This window comes from Balaenoptera physalus (assembly GCF_965194825.1).
Source record: "Balaenoptera physalus genome assembly, chromosome: 2".
Lineage (NCBI taxonomy): Eukaryota > Metazoa > Chordata > Mammalia > Artiodactyla > Balaenopteridae > Balaenoptera > Balaenoptera physalus.
The window spans coordinates 55,425,476-55,447,091 of record NC_138883.1 but is presented as its reverse complement, the minus strand read 5'-3'; the positions used below and the strand labels follow the sequence as shown (position 1 = coordinate 55,447,091).

The 21,616-nt window shown below is 34.9% G+C and overlaps 1 long non-coding RNA gene across 2 annotated transcripts in view; it reads right to left on the bottom strand.

Moving 5' to 3' along the window:
* LOC309656122 overlaps positions 1 to 21,616 on the bottom strand; it is an 870,723-nt gene that overhangs the window by 257,960 nt on the left and 591,147 nt on the right. Inside the window, exon 4 of one of the 2 annotated variants that reach the window (XR_014261149.1) lies at positions 17,702 to 17,745. This is a non-coding gene — a long non-coding RNA (uncharacterized lncRNA). Of the gene's footprint in view, positions 1 to 17,701; positions 19,027 to 21,616 lie in introns of those variants that run through there. The other variant, XR_014261150.1, reaches the window with a different exon arrangement.

Here is a 21,616-nt window from a genome sequence, read left to right as displayed (position 1 = left end):
CAGCAAAGTGATTCAGTTATACACACACACATATATATACATGTATATATATAGGTATGTGTATATATATATATATATATATATATATATACACACACATATATATGTGTATATATATAAATATATACACATTCAGATTCTTTTCCATTACAGGTTATTACAAGATAGTGAATATAGTTCCCTGTGCTATAGGGTAGGTCCTTGCTGTTTATCTATTTTATATATAGTAGTGTGTATATGTTAATCCCAAACTCCTAATTTATCTCTCCACCCCCCACCTCCTCTCTATCCTCTTTGGTATCCATAAGTTTTTCTATGTCTGTGGGTCTGTATTATAAATAAGTTCATTTGAATCATTTTTTTTTTTAGATTTCACATGTAATTGATGTCACATGATATTTGTCTTTCTCTATCTGATTTACTTCACTTAAGGTGATAATCTCTAGGTCCATCCATGTTGCTGCAAATGGTATTATTTCATTCTTTCTTGACTGAGTAATATTCCATTGCATATATATATACCACATCTTCTGTATCCATTCATCTATCGATGGACATTTAAGTTGCTTCCATGTCTTGGCTATTGTAAATAATGCTGTTATGAACATTGGGGTGCATGTATCTTTTTCAATTATAGTTTTCCCCAGATATATGCCCAGGAGTGAGATCACTGGATCATATGGTAACTCTATTTTTATTTTTTTAAGGAACTTCCATACTGTTCTCCATAGTGGCTGCACCAAGTTATATTCCCACCAACAGCGTAGAAGGGTTCCTTTCTTCCACACTCTCTCCAGCATTCATTATTGGTAGACATTTCAGATGATGGCCATTCTGACCAGTGTGAGGTGATACCTCACTGTAGTTTGATTTGCATTTCTCTAATTATTAACGATATTGAGCATCTTTTCATGTGCCTATTGGCCATTTGTATGTCTTCTTTGGAGAAATGTCTATTTAGATATTCTGCCCATTTTTTATTGGGTTGTTTTTCTTTTCGATTTTAAGCTATATGAGCTGTTTGTATATTCTGGAAATTAATTCCTTGTCAGTTGTGTCACTTGCAAATATTTTCTCCCAGTCTGTAGGTTGCCTTTTCATTTTGTTTATGGTTTCCTTTGTTGTGCAAAAGCTTTTGAGTTTAATTAGGTCCCATTAGTTTATTTTTGTTTTTATTTCCATTACTCCGGAGACAGATTCAAAAAATATTGTTGTGATTTATGTCAAGGAGTGTTCTGCCTATGTTTTCCTCTAGCAGTTTTATAGTATCTGGTGTTACATTTAGGTCTTTAATCCATTCTGAGTTTATTTTTGTATATGGTGTTAGAGAATGTTCTAATTTCAATCTTTTACATGTAGCTCTTTAGTTTTCCCAGCACCACTTATTGAAGAGACTGTCTTTTCTCCATTGTATATTCTTGCCTCCTTTGTCATAGATTAACTGACTGTAAGTGGATGGGTTTATCTCTGGGCTTTCTATCCTGTTCCATTGATCTATATTTCTGTTTTTGTGCCAGTACCATAGCGTCTTGATTACTGTAGCTTTGTAGTATAGTCTGAAGTCAGGGAGCCTGATTCTTCCAGCTCCATTCTTCTTTCTCAAGATTGCTTTGGCTATTCAGAGTCTTTTGTGTTTCCATACAAGTTGTAAATTTTTTTGTAAAAAATGCCATTGGTAATTTGATAGGGATTGCATTGAATCTGTAGCTTGCCTTGGATAGTATGGTCATTTTAACAATATTGATTCTTCCAGTCCAAGAATATGGTATGTCTTTCCATCTGTTTGTCTCATCTTCAATTTCTTTCATCAATGTCTTATAGTTTTCAGAGTACAGGTACAGGTCTTTTGCCTCCTTAGGTAGGTTTATTCCTAAGTATTTGATGCAATGGTAATTAGGATTGTTTTCTTAAATTCTCTTTCTGATATTTTGTTGTTAGTGTCTAGAAATGCAACAGATTTCTATATATTAATTTTGTATCCAGCAACTTTACCAAATTCATGATGAGCTCTAGTAGTTTTCTGGTAGGGTCTTTAGTATTTTCTATGTATAGCATTATGTAATCTGCAAACAGTGACAGTTTTACTTCTTTTCCAGTTTTGGTTCCTTTTATTTCTTTTTCTTCTCTGATTGCTGTGACTAGGACTTCCAAAACTATGTTGAATAAAATTGACAAGATTGGGCATCCGTGTCTTGTTCTTGATCTTAGAGGAAATGCCTTCAGCTTTTCACCATTGAGTATGATGTTGGCTGTGGATTTGTCATATATAGCCCTTATTATGTTGAGGTATGTTCCCCCTATGCCCACTTTCTGGAGAGTTTTTATCATAGATCATTGTTGAATTTTATCAAAAGCTTTTTCTGCATCTATTGAAGTGATCATATGGTTTTTATTCTTCAGTTTGTTAATGTGGGGTATCACATTGATTGATTTACAGATATTGAAAAATCCTTGCATTCCTGGAATAAATCCCACTTGATCATGGTGTATGATCCTTTTAATGTATTGTTGGAGTCAGTCTGCTAGTATTTTGTTGAGGATTTTTGCATCTATATTCATCAGTGATATTGGTCTGTAATTTTCCTTTTTTGTCATATCTTTGACTGGTTTTGGTATCAGTGTGATGGTGGCCTCTTTCTTGAACAAAAGAATCATCCAACCACAATGATTATTTTAACATTCAGCTAGAAGGCATCCATATTTTGTTTGCCATGGCCATTTATTTATACTATTATCTAAGCATTGAAAGTTGGCAGTCTGATAGGGAAGGCCAACTGTGTATAAATTTTTGGCAGAGAAAGTAGATGACTGCTGCTACATTGTGACAAAACTGCCCAAAGCTAATTTCAAATACTAAGTATATATAATTTGTGGTAAGAGGTCCACTGAGTAAAAGCAGAATGTTTATAAGTGCATCCCAGGTCAACAAGTATCCAAAACATCTGGATTAAAAGCAAAAAGGAGTATATCATATGGCAAGCAACTGAAATTTTTCCAACTGCCTCAGAATGGTTTCTCTGGGTTAACTTCAGTAATTTTCTTTCAATTTGGTCCACTTTGTCCTAGCCCTCCCACATAGTTCAAACCAAATCAGCACTTCTTAACAGCAGGCACTTGAAAGGAAAATAAGCCTATTTAGAGAGCACATGAACAAAAGGGGAAAGTAGAAGTAATGTCAAGTATCAAAAGCTTCCCAATATTTCATGCCTGGCCCCTGAATGGAAGATTTACACAGGTCTCCCACTCAGAATCAATGCACTTACATGTTTTCCATGGCTCCTCTGGACATACTGCAGCTTCATGCATCCCTCTTTTGCTGTCTCAATTAAAACTAAAGTGTGAATACCCAACAAGATGAATGTAATTGTATCTCTAGCAGCACTAGTCCATGCTCTGGGCTTTGGACTTTTACAGCGCCTCTCCTCTCTTCCTAATGCTCCCCCTTTTGAATGTGGGGGCATATTTCTCATTTGTTTTTGCTCTCAAAACTCGGTCAGAAGGAGAAGGATTTGGATATTACTGACTCAACTTCTTTGTCTATCATATTGACTGTCTGACCTATAACATGATACGACTTAAGCTTCTTTTTTTTCCCCTTAGGGTAGAAAACCATATCCAAAAGAAGAGTCAAATGAGGATCCCAAGTTTAAGTAATTATAAATAGAACTTCAATATATGTCTGATATATATATATATCAATAACCATACGTTTTCCAGTATTCAGGTTTCTTTGTACTCAGAACCACCACATTACTTAAAACACAAATGTTTTATGTCACATAAGCAGAAATCTCTAAACAATGCCTTAATGATCACTCTCATCTAGTAATCTTGAAACCGTGTTATAACAGCAATAGTGTGTATATAGCCTTTATTTTATTATTAGTTTTTTTTAACCATGTCAGCATTTTGTTTCTCCAGGAGCTAAAAATAGTGCAGCATACTTGCTTTTTTAGTGCTATTTTCCTTATAATATTAAGTGTAGTTCTGCCCAAAAGTCAAAGGGTTGAAGGAAATAAGAGCTACCAATACTGAAAAGACAAAGAATCACTAAATCTTAAAAATGCATTTTGATTGGATATTATTGAGTTCTACATGTACTGCCACTCCAACTTTGAGCCTGCTTAGCAAAGAACTAGTGTCAGCAACAGTGCTAAGATATCAGCATCATTCACACACATACTCTCTAGTAAGCCATACCCAGATTCGAACCAGCCCTACATACTTTACATTATGACAAGAACATTAATTTAAGTTGAGGCAGCTTAGCATAATAGAACTTACACAGTAAAACACTTAAGCTTTTGACCCCTTGGTTACAATAAGCCTCCAGATTCTTATATGTAAAACAGTGATAAAAGGAGTATAAATCTCAGGAGTTTTCTGAGGATTATATGAGATATTGCAAGTAAAGCACTGAATAAAGTAAAGGAGCAAAAACCAAAAAAATACATAAAGGTTAGCTATGAATATTATTATTTCTTTTTGCTTTTTTGTTAAATTGGCACTGGGTGGAGAACAGTGTATAATGATACATAAAAAGCAAGTGGAATTTTTATATTTGTAAGAACATTTAACATTTTCTCATTAGTATTATTCTAAGGTCATGACCTACAGGAATCAGTGATATTATCAGTCTATTACATTTCCCCTTTTGGTATCTCTTCATGTAAAATCCTATATTCCTACACACACACAAAAAAACTGTCCCCTCATGTTTGGTAAACTCTGTTCTGACATGGGCGTATTCTTCCTGGTATTTCATAAGGCCATTAATTCATTGCACTAACCATTCACGTGAATTTAAAAAATAAAATAAACTTTGGATACCTGGGTGAGCAAAAATCTGTGTGGAAATTGGAGGTTCTATGAGTATAATAAATAAGTCCAGCACTAAAAAGAGACGTATGCTTTTCCTGTAAATGTCAACATATTCATGATTAATTCTCATAGACATAATTAAAATAAATAATAATGGAAAAAGTAAAAGCATTCACAACCACCCAGTCCCAAAGTTACAGCTAATATCAGCATGCTGGAAGAGTAAGATAAACACCAACATGATGTGACTGCATGATAAATAACTCTTCTGTGAAGGAGAAAACATAAATATTGATTAATTTCAAAAATTAAAATTACAATCACAGAAGAAATAACATGAATAACTAATACAGATATGAAGAAATGCTTAAACTCATTTTTAAAAAAGAAAACCAAATTAAAACAATGTGATATAACTTCATACCCATAATATTAACAAGTATTAAAATGCTAGGTAACATAAATTGTTGGAGAGATCATGGGAATATGGGAATGTTCATGTAGTACAGATGGTCATTTAGAATGTGCAGCTATTATGGAGAGCAATCTGACAGTACTCAGTCAGATTAAGTATATAAATACTCCAAGAAGTAGCATTCCATTTCCTGAGCATATATCCTAGAGAAATTGCCCCCAGGTCCAAAAGGGAAGATGACTACAGCATTGCTTATCATGGTGGGAAACTGGAGGAAATTTGGAGGACCATTCCTGGGGAATGGACATAAAAACATGGTGGATGCAAACCATGGAATACTGGAATGCTATGAGAAGCAATAGGCTAAATGTAAATGTAATTTAAATAGTTCATAGAAGCATGGCTGTGTAAAAAATTATAAGATAAAAATGAGACCTATAACATAACAGCTTATAAAATAAAAATACATACCTATAAAAATAGCATGTATTTTTCAAGAATACACATATAATAAAAGGATAGAAAATAAATATATTAGAATGATTACCTTTTTAGGCTAGTGGTAGAGTAGACAACATGATAAGAGATAAAGATATGAGACTTCATAAATATGTTTTAAAAAATGCGGGGCTGTTTTACATTTCTATTGCTACATAACAAATTACCATAAACTTAGCAATTTAAAATAATTCAAATTCATTACTTCACAGTTCCTGTATGTCAGAAGTACAGACAGGGCTCAAGTGGATTCTCTGCTCCAGGTCTCATAAGACTGAAACCTAAGTGACAGCTGGAGCAAGGGTCTCATCTGAGGCTCAGAGCCCTCTTCTAAGCTAATGTGGTTATTGGCAGGAGTCATTTCCCTGCAGTTGTAGAAGTCATAAACTGTACCTTCAAGACCATCAGAATAGCATCTCTCTGATGCTTCAACTTCTTTTAAAGGGCTCATCTGATTAGATCAGGTCCACACAGAACAATCTCCTCTTTGATTAATTCAAAGTTAACTGATTAGTAACTTAATCACAGGAGTATTAGCCCATCATATTCACTGGTCCTGTCCATGTTCAAGAGAATTTGATAAAACAGGGCATGTACATTCAAATTTTATAGTATAAAAATTTATAAATTTTCAAATAACTGTTTTATCAGCGATATCAAGCAGATAAAAATGAGTAAAGATATAGAATACTAAAACATTATCATTAATAACTTTGACTTAATGAACACACATAGAACTTTGCATCCAAAAATTGGATTATTAAAAAAAAAGGATTTTTAAAGATGTGCAATACAAATTAGACACAAAAGGAAAACATGGAAACTTGCATAGCTCTATTGATATCAGAAGAAATAGATTATATTACATACTTACTAATACCACTTTGGTTAAATCTAACTTAAATATTAGTACAGTAAGAAAGTAAAAGAAACAAATTATATGGTTTTGAAAAGCACTTTAAGAGACTGTCATTATTACGTATATGTCTGCATAACTGTTGAGAGAAATGATTAGAATTAATAAGATTGAATTTATTTTAATATTATTTTTTAAAAGTTAGTTTGTTATAAAGTAAAAGTTATTTTTTTATATATAGTAACAACAGGCAGGTAGGTAGAAAAGAAAAAAAGGAACAGGAGTCGAGGGAGAGGTTTTAGAAGCAGTTATGATTGGATTCTGAGCCAGCAGCTTATATTGTTTACTAATGCCTTGTGTTTATTAATATCTACTTGGCCTCAGCCTTATACATATTATTTCCATTTCACAATCTAATTCTATTGTGCCCCTCCAATTACATATTTCATTAAATCGCATAATAACTAGTTCAGGCAGTCCAGGCTTAGAATACCATCGTCAGCTGTTGAGTTGTCTTCCATGGCCCATGGAGAATACTTGACAGTGAAGAAGGACATGGCTTTTCTCTAAAAACCTTAGAGATTGTATTGTGCTTTCTCTAAGTCACTTGACAGATACATCTCTGTCTGCCATAGATCCTCCCAATACTAGGTCCTAGACCCAAGTAGCAGGGGGACTTGTGCTACAGATGGTCTTGCTCTATTCTCACTTTAGGCTAGGAGCTGTATGGTAGATCTAGAACTTGGGTCAGTGCAGCTCACCACAAGTTGTTATATGTTGTCTTCTAGATTTTATGAGACCTACCTACTACTGTGTCTCTGTCTTTATAGCAGGCAAGGTAAAGTGCAACAATTTTTTCTCACTTTAGAAGTGATGTCTTAACATGACCCAAATAAATGAACATTAGAAATTTCACGCATGTGACAGGCCCCTGAGCTTTAATAAGATATAAAATCTACCTCTAGAATTCATGTTTCTTATTAAGGCAAATAGGGTCCTTAGTTCTTTAAACTCACCAGGTCTGTGGTGGGATAAAGACAACTACAAATGCTTTGACATTCCTCCCATTGAGATGTAAAATTGAATTCCCTTCCCCTTGAATCTGGCTGTCCTTAGTGACTGACTGGCAATAGAAGTGATGCCACAGGACTTGCAGGGCTAAGTCAAAAGACTTGGAGACTCTCCGCCTTGAACCTTTGAAATGTTCATTCTTTGTCACTGCCTCTTGGACACTCCCTCTCAAAACCCAGTAGCCATGCTGTAAGAAGTCCAAGTCACATGAAAAAGTCGTGTGAGGTGTTTGGTCGATAGCTCCAGCTGAGTTCCCAGCTGATAGCCAATGTCAAGGCCAGCCATGTGAATGAACCATCTTGGATGTCCAGCCTAGACAGGCTTTCAAATGACTAAATCCCCAACCAAAATATGAATGCAACCATCATGTGTTCTGGCCCTTCCCAAATTCCTTATCTCCAAAACTGTGAACAAAATTAAAATGATTGTTTTAAGCTGCTACGTAATGGGTAATTTGTTATGCAGTAATAGGATAACCAAAGAAAGGTCTAATTAGCATGACATCATCAAATATTCTCTGGGATGTCATCACTGTCAAGTTATTCCCAGATTATATTATGATAGAAAGCAACAGAGTTGATGGGGCCTTGAGTCAAGAAATAAATATATACTTTTTTCACTGTCATATGAGAGTAAAATGATTTTGATTTTCTTTAATGATATAGATGGATAAATAAGTATTTGCTAGAGAAACAGTTTCATATAAGATACTAGTGGCTATGCTTGTTTATGCCAGTAAAGATACAACAGCTGGAAATGGAGAAGAAACCAGCAAAGATTTAGAAAAAGCAAGGGTAAGACAAAGTCAAGTGAAAAGGCCCTAAACCAAGTGACAGAGTGTTTCACGAAAAAGAAGCTTACCTCTGGTTGGGAGTAATGAGATTACAGGATGAGGAGGAGTAGCTTTAATCATATTGGTGATGTTTGGTTTCATAACCTGAATAGTTTACAGTAGTAATCACTTTATTATTGGTTTTAGTATATAGTTTCACTTTCATATGTAATAAATACCTCACAATAAAAAACGAAAATAAGTTAAAAATTCATTGCCAAGAAAAAACATTGTGGCATGGGGGAAAAGGGAAACAATTATTTTGACAGGTTTCTATAGAAAATAATCCACCATGGAAGGCAATTATACTGTGAAATGAAGGAAGGAGAGACATACATTAACAGTTGAACTTGTCCCCAGCTCTAGAAGCTATGTTAACATATATGCTACCCCAAGCTTATTACTTGTACTTAACCCAAGACAAATTAGTAATTTGTGAAGTGTGCATTTGGCAAAAAGTTAAATATTCTGTTAGAAAAGCGTGATATGTTAAGCCTTATATAAATAACCAAATTTTCCAAAATTTTTTTTTATGAAACTTGATAAAAATGTGCAACAAAAGCTGCAACGTTAACAGAAGAACAACAATCAAAATGAAACCCTTCGGGTTTATTCATTTATTTTATAAATACACTAGAGGAAAAAACATAATTTCCTCTTAAAAATATAAAACTCATTTTGAAAAACTTTCCCCCTTAAGAAATAATAATTCATTAGGAATACATTTCCAAAGTTGTGTTTCCCTTTGTTTTAACATTAAAAACTCCATTTAAAAAAATCTTGTGCTTTAAAAACTGCTTTCCCAATGAGGGAATAGAGTAAACTTTCAGACAGAATTTCTGAGGCTGAGTCCATTTTAAACAATGACAGGAAGCAGTTCTTTTTCCTGACGCATAATTGGAGAAGGGTCATGGCAAGGAGTACGGAAGGGAGCACCAAAAGTAGACACCACGTGGCAAGCAGCTCAGCAATAAGATTTACTCTCTTACTACCAAAGATAAACAGCAAAATACCAGCAGCAGCAGAATCTCTCTCTCTGTCTCTCTGTCTCTCTCTCTCACACACACACACAAACACACACACTTCTTTCAACTGCAGCTTCTTGCAACTTTCTTGAAGAATATGATGTAATTGTCTTAGCAGTGGTTACATAATTGACCTCCACTAATGTTGGAGATTATTTTCTCAAGTCCTATTTGAATGTGTGTCAAGGGAATCATTTCAGAAGAAAGCAAGGAGGTTTCCTGCAGTTCCTGAAGGATGTATTGCTAGCTTCCAGCCACATGCAGGAGGTAGAATTAGACTCACTCTTTGGGATAATTTTCTATATTAAAACTGCTAGGGTGGAAGAGAGACATTCACTAATCCCTAGAGATATTATTTTTTTGGGGGGGGTTAAATTTTTTTTAACATCTTTATTGGAGTATAATTACTTTACATTGTTGTGTTAGTTTCTGCTGTGTAACAAAGTGAATCAGCTATACGTATACTTATATCCCCATATCCCCTCCCTCTTGCATCTCCCTTCCACCCTCCCCATCCCACCCCTCTTAGAGATATCATCTTAAACCTGGTTTGTATATATCTGAATCTGTAAGAGCAGTTTACTGGATCCATTCAAAAACCTTATTGATTTAGTTATTTAAAATGTCAAGCTGATAATTTGACATCATTCTGGCAAAAATATATATATATATACATTAAGGTTTTTTTAGTAATTTTTGAAGTCACATACACATTGACTATGAATGGTGATGACATGATATAAATATTTTTATTGAAGCAACCCATTTTGCCCACTGACATACATGCTTATAACTGGAAAACACCATTATCTAAGTTTCTCCTATCTTCTATTTAAATGATTCATTTCCTGTGGAGATTTAAAAATATATATTATGGGGTAAAATTATTTTTATTCATAAAAAGGGAATATTTTTATCTATGCTTCCATTATGGCAAGATTATTCATATCTCCTTTTAACTATTTATTATCATGTAGTCATCAATTTTCCAACTAAAACATCATCTTCTAAATTGATTACATTCCTTAGCATTCACATTTTTTTAGAGAAATAAAACATTACCATTATCACTTTCATCTAAGGTCTTGCCTTACATTACTAATTACTATATACAGCTGTGAAGCATCACGCATACCTATTCAGAAGCTTACAGCCTCAAAAGTTTAGTACAATTGCAGCTGAATATAAGCAAAACTTATACTCAACCAAACAAAAGTAAATGTGCAACTTGTTTTATCATTTTAAAAGTATGAATACCCTAGAAGGAAATACAGATAAATGTATTAATTCAGTCCTTATTTACAATTCTATAATGAGCATTTATCATGTAACTGTCTTCTGAAATATTAATATCTGTTAGTGAATTTCAATGAGCTTGACTTCTATAAATACACTTGGACAGATATAATTAAATATGTAACAATCATTTGTTTAATGTCTGCCTACTAGACTATAAGAGAAATGCTTGCCTTTATTACTCCTGAGCACTCAATGGTTAGTGTTGAATGACTGAATAAATAAATGATTGAATTATTATATATCATAATGTCTGGTTTAAGTCAAAATTTTTTACCTACTGATAAAATAGCATTCTATATCAAAAACTTATTTTTCAGAACAGAATGATAAACAACTTTAAGTCACATATTTGCTCTGACTCTTTCTGCCTCAGGTGATTCATAATATGTTTATATAATTTTTAAGATTATCAACAAAATTTTAAAAAGATCATTTGGGGGGAAACCAGAAGATATGAAGACACCCAAGACTAAACTCAATAAAGAGTCAACCAAGTTCAGCATGAAAAATACAAGAGGAAACAGTTCAAGGCTATACTCCTTATAGCACAAGCCAGTAAAGATACTTGAAAGAAATCACTGCCCCCAAATCACACTGAGTAGTAATCAACTATTCATCTATCTGTAATATCAGTCCTGCTCTACAAACTATAAATACATGCTAGTGTAAAAGGTTTGTAACTATCCACACACAGTAAATATATGTATATATCTAAAAGAAATGGCTTTGGGTATTCAGTCTAGTCCTATTTCCTTCAACTCTCCTACATATATGTGAAAAAGTCATTCCTTTCTTTATCATATGAGGACCATTCTCATACTCACTTAGTAAACGTACCCTTTAATAATGACATGATCTGCACAGTCTAGCAAAAGGGTGGATTAGGAAAAACACAAGGAGGAAGTGGAGAGGGAAGGAAATATCTATTGAGCTCCTACCATATACAATGTCTCATAATGGTTACTTTTATTTAAGTAACTCTGAAAGGAAAGCAACAGGTTTCATTGAAGCTCACTATGTAAGTAAGCTACTGGTAGATTTTTCTATTCAAGTTCTTTATACTTTGCCCTAGTTTGAAAATAGTTTCATAGGTAGCAGGACCTATGATTTATATATAATCACACTGTGATTATACGCTTTATATGATTATAAAGCGTATAATCACAGTGTTAATAAACACAAGCCCACTGGAAGGCAATGTCAGTGTCCAAACAACTGGTCACCAATGCAGCAAGAATCAAGACGTGACCAGGGAATACTGATGACAATCCTAGGGTGATTCCTGAGAGCTAACTTAGCTTATATACAAAAACAACAAAAGGTGAAAATGCTAGCCAAGTTAGGGTTGATTCTAAAGATAGATTTAAAAAAGACAACAAATTAAACTGTATGGCATAACAAAAAAGTATTTATAATGGCACATCACATGTTTTCTTTTTTAACAATGAATTCAGCTGTGTTTAGCTAGACTGAATGAACATATTAACAAAATTAAAACCTCTTCGTGGTATCTTAATAAAACTAAACTCACAAAAATAAGTTTTGAAGTGGTTTGTTATAATTTAATAGATAACTAATACAGAAAACTGTATCCAAAAGATATAGTTATACCAATACTAAAAAGGGATTTTTTAAATGAGGTGAAAATATGCAAAAAATAAAGAAATAATACAATAAATTTTTAATGACCTGAAGAACTTCAGTTTTTCAGATGAAAAGACATTTCCTGGTGCCAAGCATTATTAATGAAAAGGAAGCACACTAAATATATCCCTTTTTTTTCTAATTTCAAAAATAAAGAAAAATCCTAAATTTGAGTTTCAAAGAGAAAAACTTTCAATTCAAAAATCAACCCATCCAAGTACTATTCTCATTTGAAAGTAAATGAATGAAACTCTCAGGCACATAAGTACTTGTGGAAGTATAGAAAGTATACTCCTGGGCTTCCCTGGTAGCGCAGGGGTAAAGAATCTGCCTGCCAATGCAGGGGATACGGGTTCAAGCCCTGGTCCGGGAAGATCCCACATGCCGCGGAGCAACTAAGCCCATGTGCCACAACTACTGAGCCTGCACTCTAGAGCCCATGAGCCACAACTACGGAAGCCCGCGCGGCTAGAGCCCGTGCTCCACAACAAGAGAAGCCACCGCAATGAAAAGCCTGCACACCGCAGTGAAGAGTAGCCCCCGCTCGCCGCAACTAGAGAAAGACCGTGCGCAGCAATGAAGACCCAGTGCAGCCAAAAATAAACAAACAAATAAATAAAATATTAAAAAAAAAAAGAAAGTATACTCCTTACATACACTTTCTGGAAAAAAAAATCATAGATGTATCTAACTAAACCAAAACTAATCAAAATATTTTATGAATAGTAAAAATATTTGATAAATATATTGTAGCATTGTATAATGACACCTTCATATTTACAGTTGCCTTTTAAAATATGAGGTTATTACTAGGTATCTAGTGAAATAACAATCATATGCACAAGACGATAGGTGGTCAAGGCTTTAGTATGTGAATGCTTTAGGTCCAAGGTATTAACTTCTGTAATAAGACAGACCAGATTGGGCCTTCTGAATATTTTCCATCAGAAAGGACATCTAACCTCCTGGTCCAGGAAAGAGGTATCACCTTTTTCTCCTCCCCTTTCCAATGAGCTGGGCTGTTAGAAATCTAAGACTGAAATATCTCTAGTTTTATAATCCACTGAGTGAAAATTCAATGTGAAACAAATATCAATTAGCTCACTGAAAAGTGAAGTGTGTGATTCCTCATTTTAGAGCAAATTGAAAAGCTTTACAAGGCACTGGAAGAAAAAGGATACTTACCAAGAAGTGAAGCCACTCAAGAGGGTGTATCTGACTACACAAAGTAAGGATTTTCCATTGGTGGTTTATCTTCAGATGGAAGTCAGAGATTTTGGGTCACAAAAGACAGTCTAATAAAGTATCTTCTTAAATACAGGGTCTTGATGTTATATTACTCCAAATTATTTTATAACTGGGTTTAATTCAGAACTACTAAAAAAAAGATAATTTTATAATAATAAACTATGGTTTGGGAAGGTAGTTTGTCTTCTGATATAATACTCGTCTGGTTTCCAGGAGGAAAAAAATGAAGTTCAATGTACTTATCTAATAATTAAAGTTAGTGTTTCACAAGATGTTTTCCCATATCATGTCAGTAAGTATTCATCAGAAACATGTGGTTCTTTGGGATTTTACATAGCTGTTAGTAAGCTAATACAAGCACAGAGTCTTCAAGGTCCTTGCATTTGCAATTCATTAGTGGAAAGCTCTTCAGAAAAGGGAAGGATATGTAGCATTTCCAAAATCTGTTTGACAAAGAATATTTTCTTGGAAAGATATTAAAATTTCTCAAATAGCATTCCATGGAACCCATGCTTAGAAATGCTGCCATATATATCTCAAGTATTATACGAACTCAAGCAATTGTTTCCACCATGATTTCAACACAGCAATAACATATAGTCCTAATCAAAAAGTATTGAACATTGTATCTGTTAGTTCAGTGATGTGCCCAAGTACCTGAGAAATGGCCCAGTTCAAAAATAATGGTTGAACAATTAACCAAAGAGAATACATACTAGTAAGTCTAATCCTAACCATCTTTAGTACTTAAATGAGGAATCATCTTCTATTTAATACTAAATTCATAGAGAATGAAGGCTCTTAAAAATACAATAAGAGTGTTGGGGCCAAGGGCAGGCCACTCTAAAATATGCCTCAATGGCATTTTTTTAAATTGAAGTATAGTTGATTTACAATGTTGTGTTAGTTTCTGGTGTACAGCAAAATAATTCAATTATATATTCTTTTTCATATTCTTTTCCATTATGGTTTATTACAGCATATTGAATATAGTTTCCTGTGCTACACAATAGGACCTTGTTGTTTATTTTATATATAGTAGTTTGTGTCTGCTAATCCCAAACTCCTAATTTATCCCTCCCACACCCACTTTCCCCTTTGGTAACTATAAGTTTATTTTCTATGCCTATGAAAATACTCTGTTTCTGTATTGTAAATAAGTCTATTTGTGTCATATTTTAGATTCCACATGTAAGTGATATCATATGGTGTTTGTCTTTGTCTGACTTATTTCACTTAGTATGATAATCTCTAGGTTCATCCATGTTGCTTCAAATGGCATTATTTCATTCTTTTTTATGACTGAGTAATATTCCACTGTATATATATACCATATCTTCTTTATCCATTCATCTGTCGATGGACACTTAGGTTGCTTCCATGTCCTGGCTATTGTAAATAGTACTCTTATGAACATTGGGGTGCATGTATCTTTTTGAATTATCATTTTCTCCAGATATATGCCCAGGAGTGAGATCACTGGATCATATGGTAACTCTATTTTTAGTTTTTTAAGGAACTTCCATACTGTTCTCCATAGTGGCTGCACCAATTTACATTCCCACAAACAGTGTAGAAGGGTTCCCTTTTCTCCACACCCTCTCCAGCATTTGTTATCTGTAGACTTTTTAAATGATGGTCATTCTAACCAGTGTGAGGTGGCACCACACTGTAGTTTTGATTTGCATTTCTCTAATAACTAGCGATGTTGAGCATCTTTATATGTGCCTGCTGGCCATCTGTATGTCTTCTTTGAAGAAATGTCTATTTAGGTCTTCTGCCCATTTTTTGATTGGGTTGTTTGTTTTTTTGTTATTGAGTTGTATGAGCTGTTTGTATATTTTGAAAATTAAGCCCTGTCAGTCTCATCATTTGCAAATATTTTCTCCTAGTCTGTAGGTTGTCTTTTCATTTTATTTATAGTTTCCTTTGTTGTGCAAAAGATTATAAGCTTGATTAGGTCTCACTTGTTTATTTTTGGTTTTATTTCTATTGCCTTAGGAGACCTAAGAAAACATTGGTGCAATTTATGTCAGAGAATGTTTTGCCTATGTTCTCTTCTAGGAGTTTTATGGTGTCATGTCTTATATTTAAGTCTTTAAACCATTTTGAGTTTATTTTTGTGTTTGGTGTGAACGTGTGTTCTAACTTCATTGACTTACATGCACTGTCCAGCTTTCCCAACACCACTTGCTGAAGAGACTGTCTTTTCTCCCTCAGTGGCATATTGATTATTTTGAATTAAACTTACTTAAGAACCAGCTAATGCAAGAGGGACACTTTGATCCTCCTCTCTGTCTCCCTGAAAGCAGGAAATGAATCTCTGATGTGAAAGGTGCATGCTCTGTATTTGGAGTGGAAGGACACCCTTATCACCAGAGATAGGGAATTTGGACTGAGAAGACTATATAAACAAATTTTGTTACTTCTTTAATTTAGTACTCCAAGTCCAAATTCTGTTTAGATTCTGTACTAATTAAGCACCCAAACCTAAGTTTCTTTGTCCTGTCAATTCCTCACCAATTCATTGTCGTTGTGGAAATCTATAAAAGCTGCCAGCTTTGGCCACTTCTTAGGTCCCATTTCTATGAGATTTCCATGTGCACAAATTTTTTTTTTTTCTTTTTCTCCTATTAATCTGCCTTAGGTCAATGTTATTATTAGTTCAGCCACAAGAACTCAAGAACGGGAAATTTCCCCTCTCCAACATTAACAACAATATACAATTTTTTAAAACTGATATCATACAAGGACACAATGGCTTCAAGGTCTCTGCATTTGCAATTCCCACTTCAGGGAAAGCTTTTCCTCCAGACAGCTACTTGGCCCACTCTCGAACTTTCTTCAGATCTTAAAAGTCACTTTGTTAGAGACCATCCCTGACACACCTTTGTAAAATAGCAACCACCCTCCCCACTCCCAGCCCTTCTTATACCCTTTACTCTGTTTTACGCTCTTAACACCATCCAACACATTGCTTGCTTCCTGTCACTTCTTCATGAGAACATAAATTTCAGAAAGTAAAGACAGTATTTTGTTCAGTTCTCTAATACTAGGGCATAGAGAATTGCCAGGCACATAGAAGACATTCAATATTCATCAAATGATAGGTGAATAAATGAATATTTTAAATGTCTAATGGAGATGCAACATAGGTAGTTATATTTTTTCCTTATGCCGTACATCAATTCTGTACTAAGGAATGAAAATGGGAGACCTCTTTTTCAAGCATAGCTTCATCGGTTTTATCAATAGTATACAAAAGGATACACACCCAGAAAAATGGGCAAAGAACATGAATGGCAATCCAGTATAGAAGAAATAAAAATTAACCCCTAAATATGTAAAGAATATCAAATTTAAAAATAATCAAAGAAATATATATTCAAAGGAGAAAAAGAGCTCTTTACTTTTTACTTCAGGAAACATTTTTTTTGTTAAAATGCAGTTTGGGCAAGCCTGTGATGAAAGGAGCTCTCATATGCAACTGATGGCCATATAAACTTGTATAAAACACATTTGGACAAAAATTTTTGATAAAAATTTCCCCTAGCTTTTGACCCAAAATGTATAGCTTTTGGCTCAGCATTGCCACACATTGAATTTTACTAGAAAAAATTTTACTAGATATACATAAATATTTATGACAAGAATTCCCATTGCATCAATATAATAGTAAAACATTGCAGTAAAAAATATAAAATTACTATTTAGTCACTATATTATAAAATATAATAGTAAATATATTAGTAAAATAAAATATAATAGTAAATAGTAATATATAATAGCAAAATAGTAATAGTAAAACATATAAAACAAACAAAACAAAATGTAATAGTAAATGTTCACTAACAGGATATATTATTCTGTTGTGCTGCCATAACAAAATATCACAGACTGGGTGACTAAAACAACAGAAATTTTATACTCATGTTTCTGGAGGCTGGAAGTCTGAGACCAGGGTTGATTTTTGGTGAGGCTTCTCTCCTTACCTTTCATGGTGCCTCCTTTTTTGGGTCCTCACATGGTCTTTCCTCTGTGGAGAGAGAGAGAGAATGAGCTCTGTCATCTCTTGCTTGTCTTATAAGCTCATCAGTCCTACTGAATTAGGACCTCCACCCTTATAACATCATTTAACTTTAAATCCCTCCTTAAAGGCCCTATCTCAAAACACAGTCACATTGGGGGTTAGGGCTTTAACATATGAATTTTGGGAGGATACAATTCAGTCCATAAGAGAATGACTAAATAAACCACTATACAATCACAATACGAACTATTATGCAGCTCTAAACAAGGACTTACATTTTCTAAGAAGACATAGTAACCCAGTAAATTTTAACAATTATGACTAGTGAAAAAAATTCATTTAAAAAACATAATAATCTCAAGTTAGTTTAAAGAAACTCATAATATTTTTAAAAACCTAATGTAACATATATTTGAAACAGCTCTATTAAACTGTTTCTTAATCAGTTGGAAAAGATTTTGCTTTACTTTTATTTCATTGTCCTTAATGTGAGTGCAAATAGCTGCTAAAGAGCAAAGTACTGTTTAAGTTCTTTTGTAGCCTAAAATACATGAACAAAAATATTTTCAAAATTTAAAATAAATAATGGAAAAGATTTAAGTTAGCATGCTGTCAAACAACACAACAGAAAGAAATTTACATAGGTAAGCTTTTCAATACCTCCCTGCATTGTTCTGATATGAACCCAAGAGCTAGGAGCTTAACATATCAATAAATTCAAATAATATTTACATCAGAGAATTGACACTATAGTAAAACATGCTCTCCTTCATGGCTTCTTATCAAAGCATTTACTTCATTTGCAACATCTAGATCAGAAAAGGGAAATGTACCAACATCCCTTTCACTTAGAAAATATATGAAGTTAATAAACGTCTCCCAAAGATTAACAGACAGCAATTCAGATAACATAAGGAAGGCAATTCATCTGTCCCTAAAGGTTTCCAATTTTTTTATTTTATTATCTTTGCAGCCTTAGGGTCCCTGTCTTACATAATGAGAGTCTGAATGAATTGTAAACTAGGAATCCGCCATTTGTTAAATCAGGGCCCTGTCAAAAGTACCACATGAGGTACTTTTGTTTTTATAGTCAGCAGCCAGAGGCACAATGCCAAAGCCAGGTAGTTCTGTGTTCCCAACTCTTAGAGAGAAAGATGTATAGAGAATACAGAAAAATCTACAGTAAGATTGGAGTACATAAAGCAATCTGTCAACAAAGTGAAAAGAGGAGAAAGAAAAAGTGTCCTCTAGTGTTTTGGATGAAATAAAGGAATATTCATTTTAAGAGCTAAGTAATAATATGAAATATATGACATATATTTGCCTTAACAAAGTTAACAAAGTCAAATTTATAACAGATTCTATTTAAAGTCTAATTACTTAAATGTTAAAGTCACAAAGCAGCATACAGCTAACATTTTAAATACTTTTATTACTATTACTGGCATTAGTCCAAATCATGTAATTAGCAGTAATTCTTAAATAAAACCAAATGTGCTTTTTTATTATGTTGTGCACAAATCACCACAAATGTATGTTCATAAACATACACAAAGTAAGCTATTTTTTCTTGCTTAACTGAGATTTTCTGAATTTAGTGAGATAATGCTTTAATGATGGGAGATATTTTTGCCTCAGTGGGTCTGGTGCTAGCTAATGATATCTCATTTTTATTGCAGTGAATAGTATATCAGTTGTAAAGAAAGGTTACACATTTCTATTTATTTATTTATTTATTTATTTATTACACATAGTGTATTACATATAAATATATTATTGGGTCCCTACACCAGGTTAGGCAATGAGGATTAAGTCATGAACCAAACACACATGATCACAACCTTCAGAGAGTTGATAGTCTTAAACTGACCAGACTGAAAATGAAAATTAACTATCTCAAAATACATCTAGAAATTCAAAGTATTCTCAAATAATATCTCAACAGAATACTTATGGAACATTAAAATCTAATTGTAAAGTGCATATGGAAAAAAAATTAGCAAATACAGTCAAGAAAACATTGCCTCATCAGCTATTAAAATAAAATATGTAGTAATAGTAAATGAGAGAGACCTTCAAGATGGTGGAGGTGTAAGACGTGGAGATCACCTTCTTCCCACAAATACATCAGAAATACATCTACATGTGGAACAACTCCTACAGAACACCTACTGAACGCTGACAGAAGACCTCAGACTTCCAAAAAGGCAAGAAACTCCCCACGTACCTGGGTAGGGCAAAAGAAAAAAGAAAAAAGAGAGACAAAAGAATAGGGGCAGGACCTGCACCTCTGGGAGGGAGTTGTGAAGGAGGAAAAGTTTCCACACTCTAGGAAGCCCCTTCACTGGCAGAGATGGGGGGTGGGTGGGGGGGAAGCTTTGGAGCCACAGAGGAGAGTGCAGCAACAGTGGTGCAGAGGGCAAAGCAGAGAGATTCCCGCATAGAGGATCAGTGCTGACCAGCACTCATCAGCCTGAGAGGCTTGTCTGCTCACCTGCTGGGGCGGGTGGGGGCTGGGAGCTGAGGCTCCAACTTCAGAGTTCAGATCCCAGGGAGAGGAGCGGGGTTGGCTGCATGAACACAGCCTGAAGGGGGCTAGTGCACCACAGCTAGCTGGGAGGGAGTCTGGGAAAGCAGTCTGGAAGTGCCTAAGAGGTGAGAGACCACTGTTTCGGGGTGCACGAGGAGAAGGGATTCAGAGCACTGCCTAAACAAGGTCCAGAGAAGGGCATGAGCCGTGGCTATCAGCACGGACCCCAAAAACAGGCATGAAACGCTAAGGCTGCTTCTGCAGCCACCAAGAAGCCTGTGTGCAAACACAGGTACCTGTCCACACCTCCCCTCCCAGGAGGCTGTGCAGCCCGCTACTGCCAGGGTCCTGTGACCTAGGGACAACTTCACTGGGAGAACACACGGCGCCCTCAGACTGTTGCAACGTCACGCTGGCCTCTGCCACCACAGGCTCGCCCTGCATTCCATACCCTTCTCTCCCTCACCCCCGCCTGAGTGAGCCAGAGCCCCCTAATTAGCTGCAACTTTAACCCTGTCCTGTCTCAGCAAAGAACAGATGCCCTCAGGCAACCTACATGCAGAGGTGGGGCCAAATCCAAAGCTGAAACCCAAGAGCTGTGCGAACAAAGAAGAGAAAGGGAAATTTCTCCCAGCAGCCACAGGAGCAGTGGATTAAAACTCCACAATCAACTTGATGTACCCTGCATTTCTGGAATACCTGAATAGACAATGAATCATCACAAAATTGAGGTGATGGACTTGGTGTGATTTTCTCTGTACAGCTTTGTTTTACCATTTGTCCTAGGATTCTGTCTGGCTGGTTTTTTCTTTTTTTAGTATAAATTTTTAGCACTTGTTATCATTGGTGGATTTGTTTTTTGGTTTGGTTGCTCTCTTCTTTCTTTCCTTCTTTCTTTTTTTTTTTTATAACTTTTCAATTTTTTTTATTTTTAATAATCTTTTAAAATTTTTCATTTTAATAACTTTATTTTATTTTATTTATTTATTTTTTTTCTCCCTTTTCTTCTGGGCTGTGTGGCTGACAGGGTCTTGGTACTCTGTCAGGGTGTCAAGCCTGTGCTTCTGAGGTGGGAGAGCCAAGTTCAGGACATTGGCCTACCAGAGACCTCCCGGCTCCACATAATATCAAATGGTGAAAGCTCTCCCAAAGATCTGCATCTCAATGCTAAGACCCAGTTCCATTTAATGACCAGCAAGCTACAGTGCAGGACACCCTATGCCAAACAACTAGCAAGATAGGAACACAACCATACCCATTAGCAAAGAGGCTGCCTAAAATCATAATAAGGTCACAGACACCCCAAAACACACCACCAGACGTGGTCCTGCCACCAGAAAGACAAGA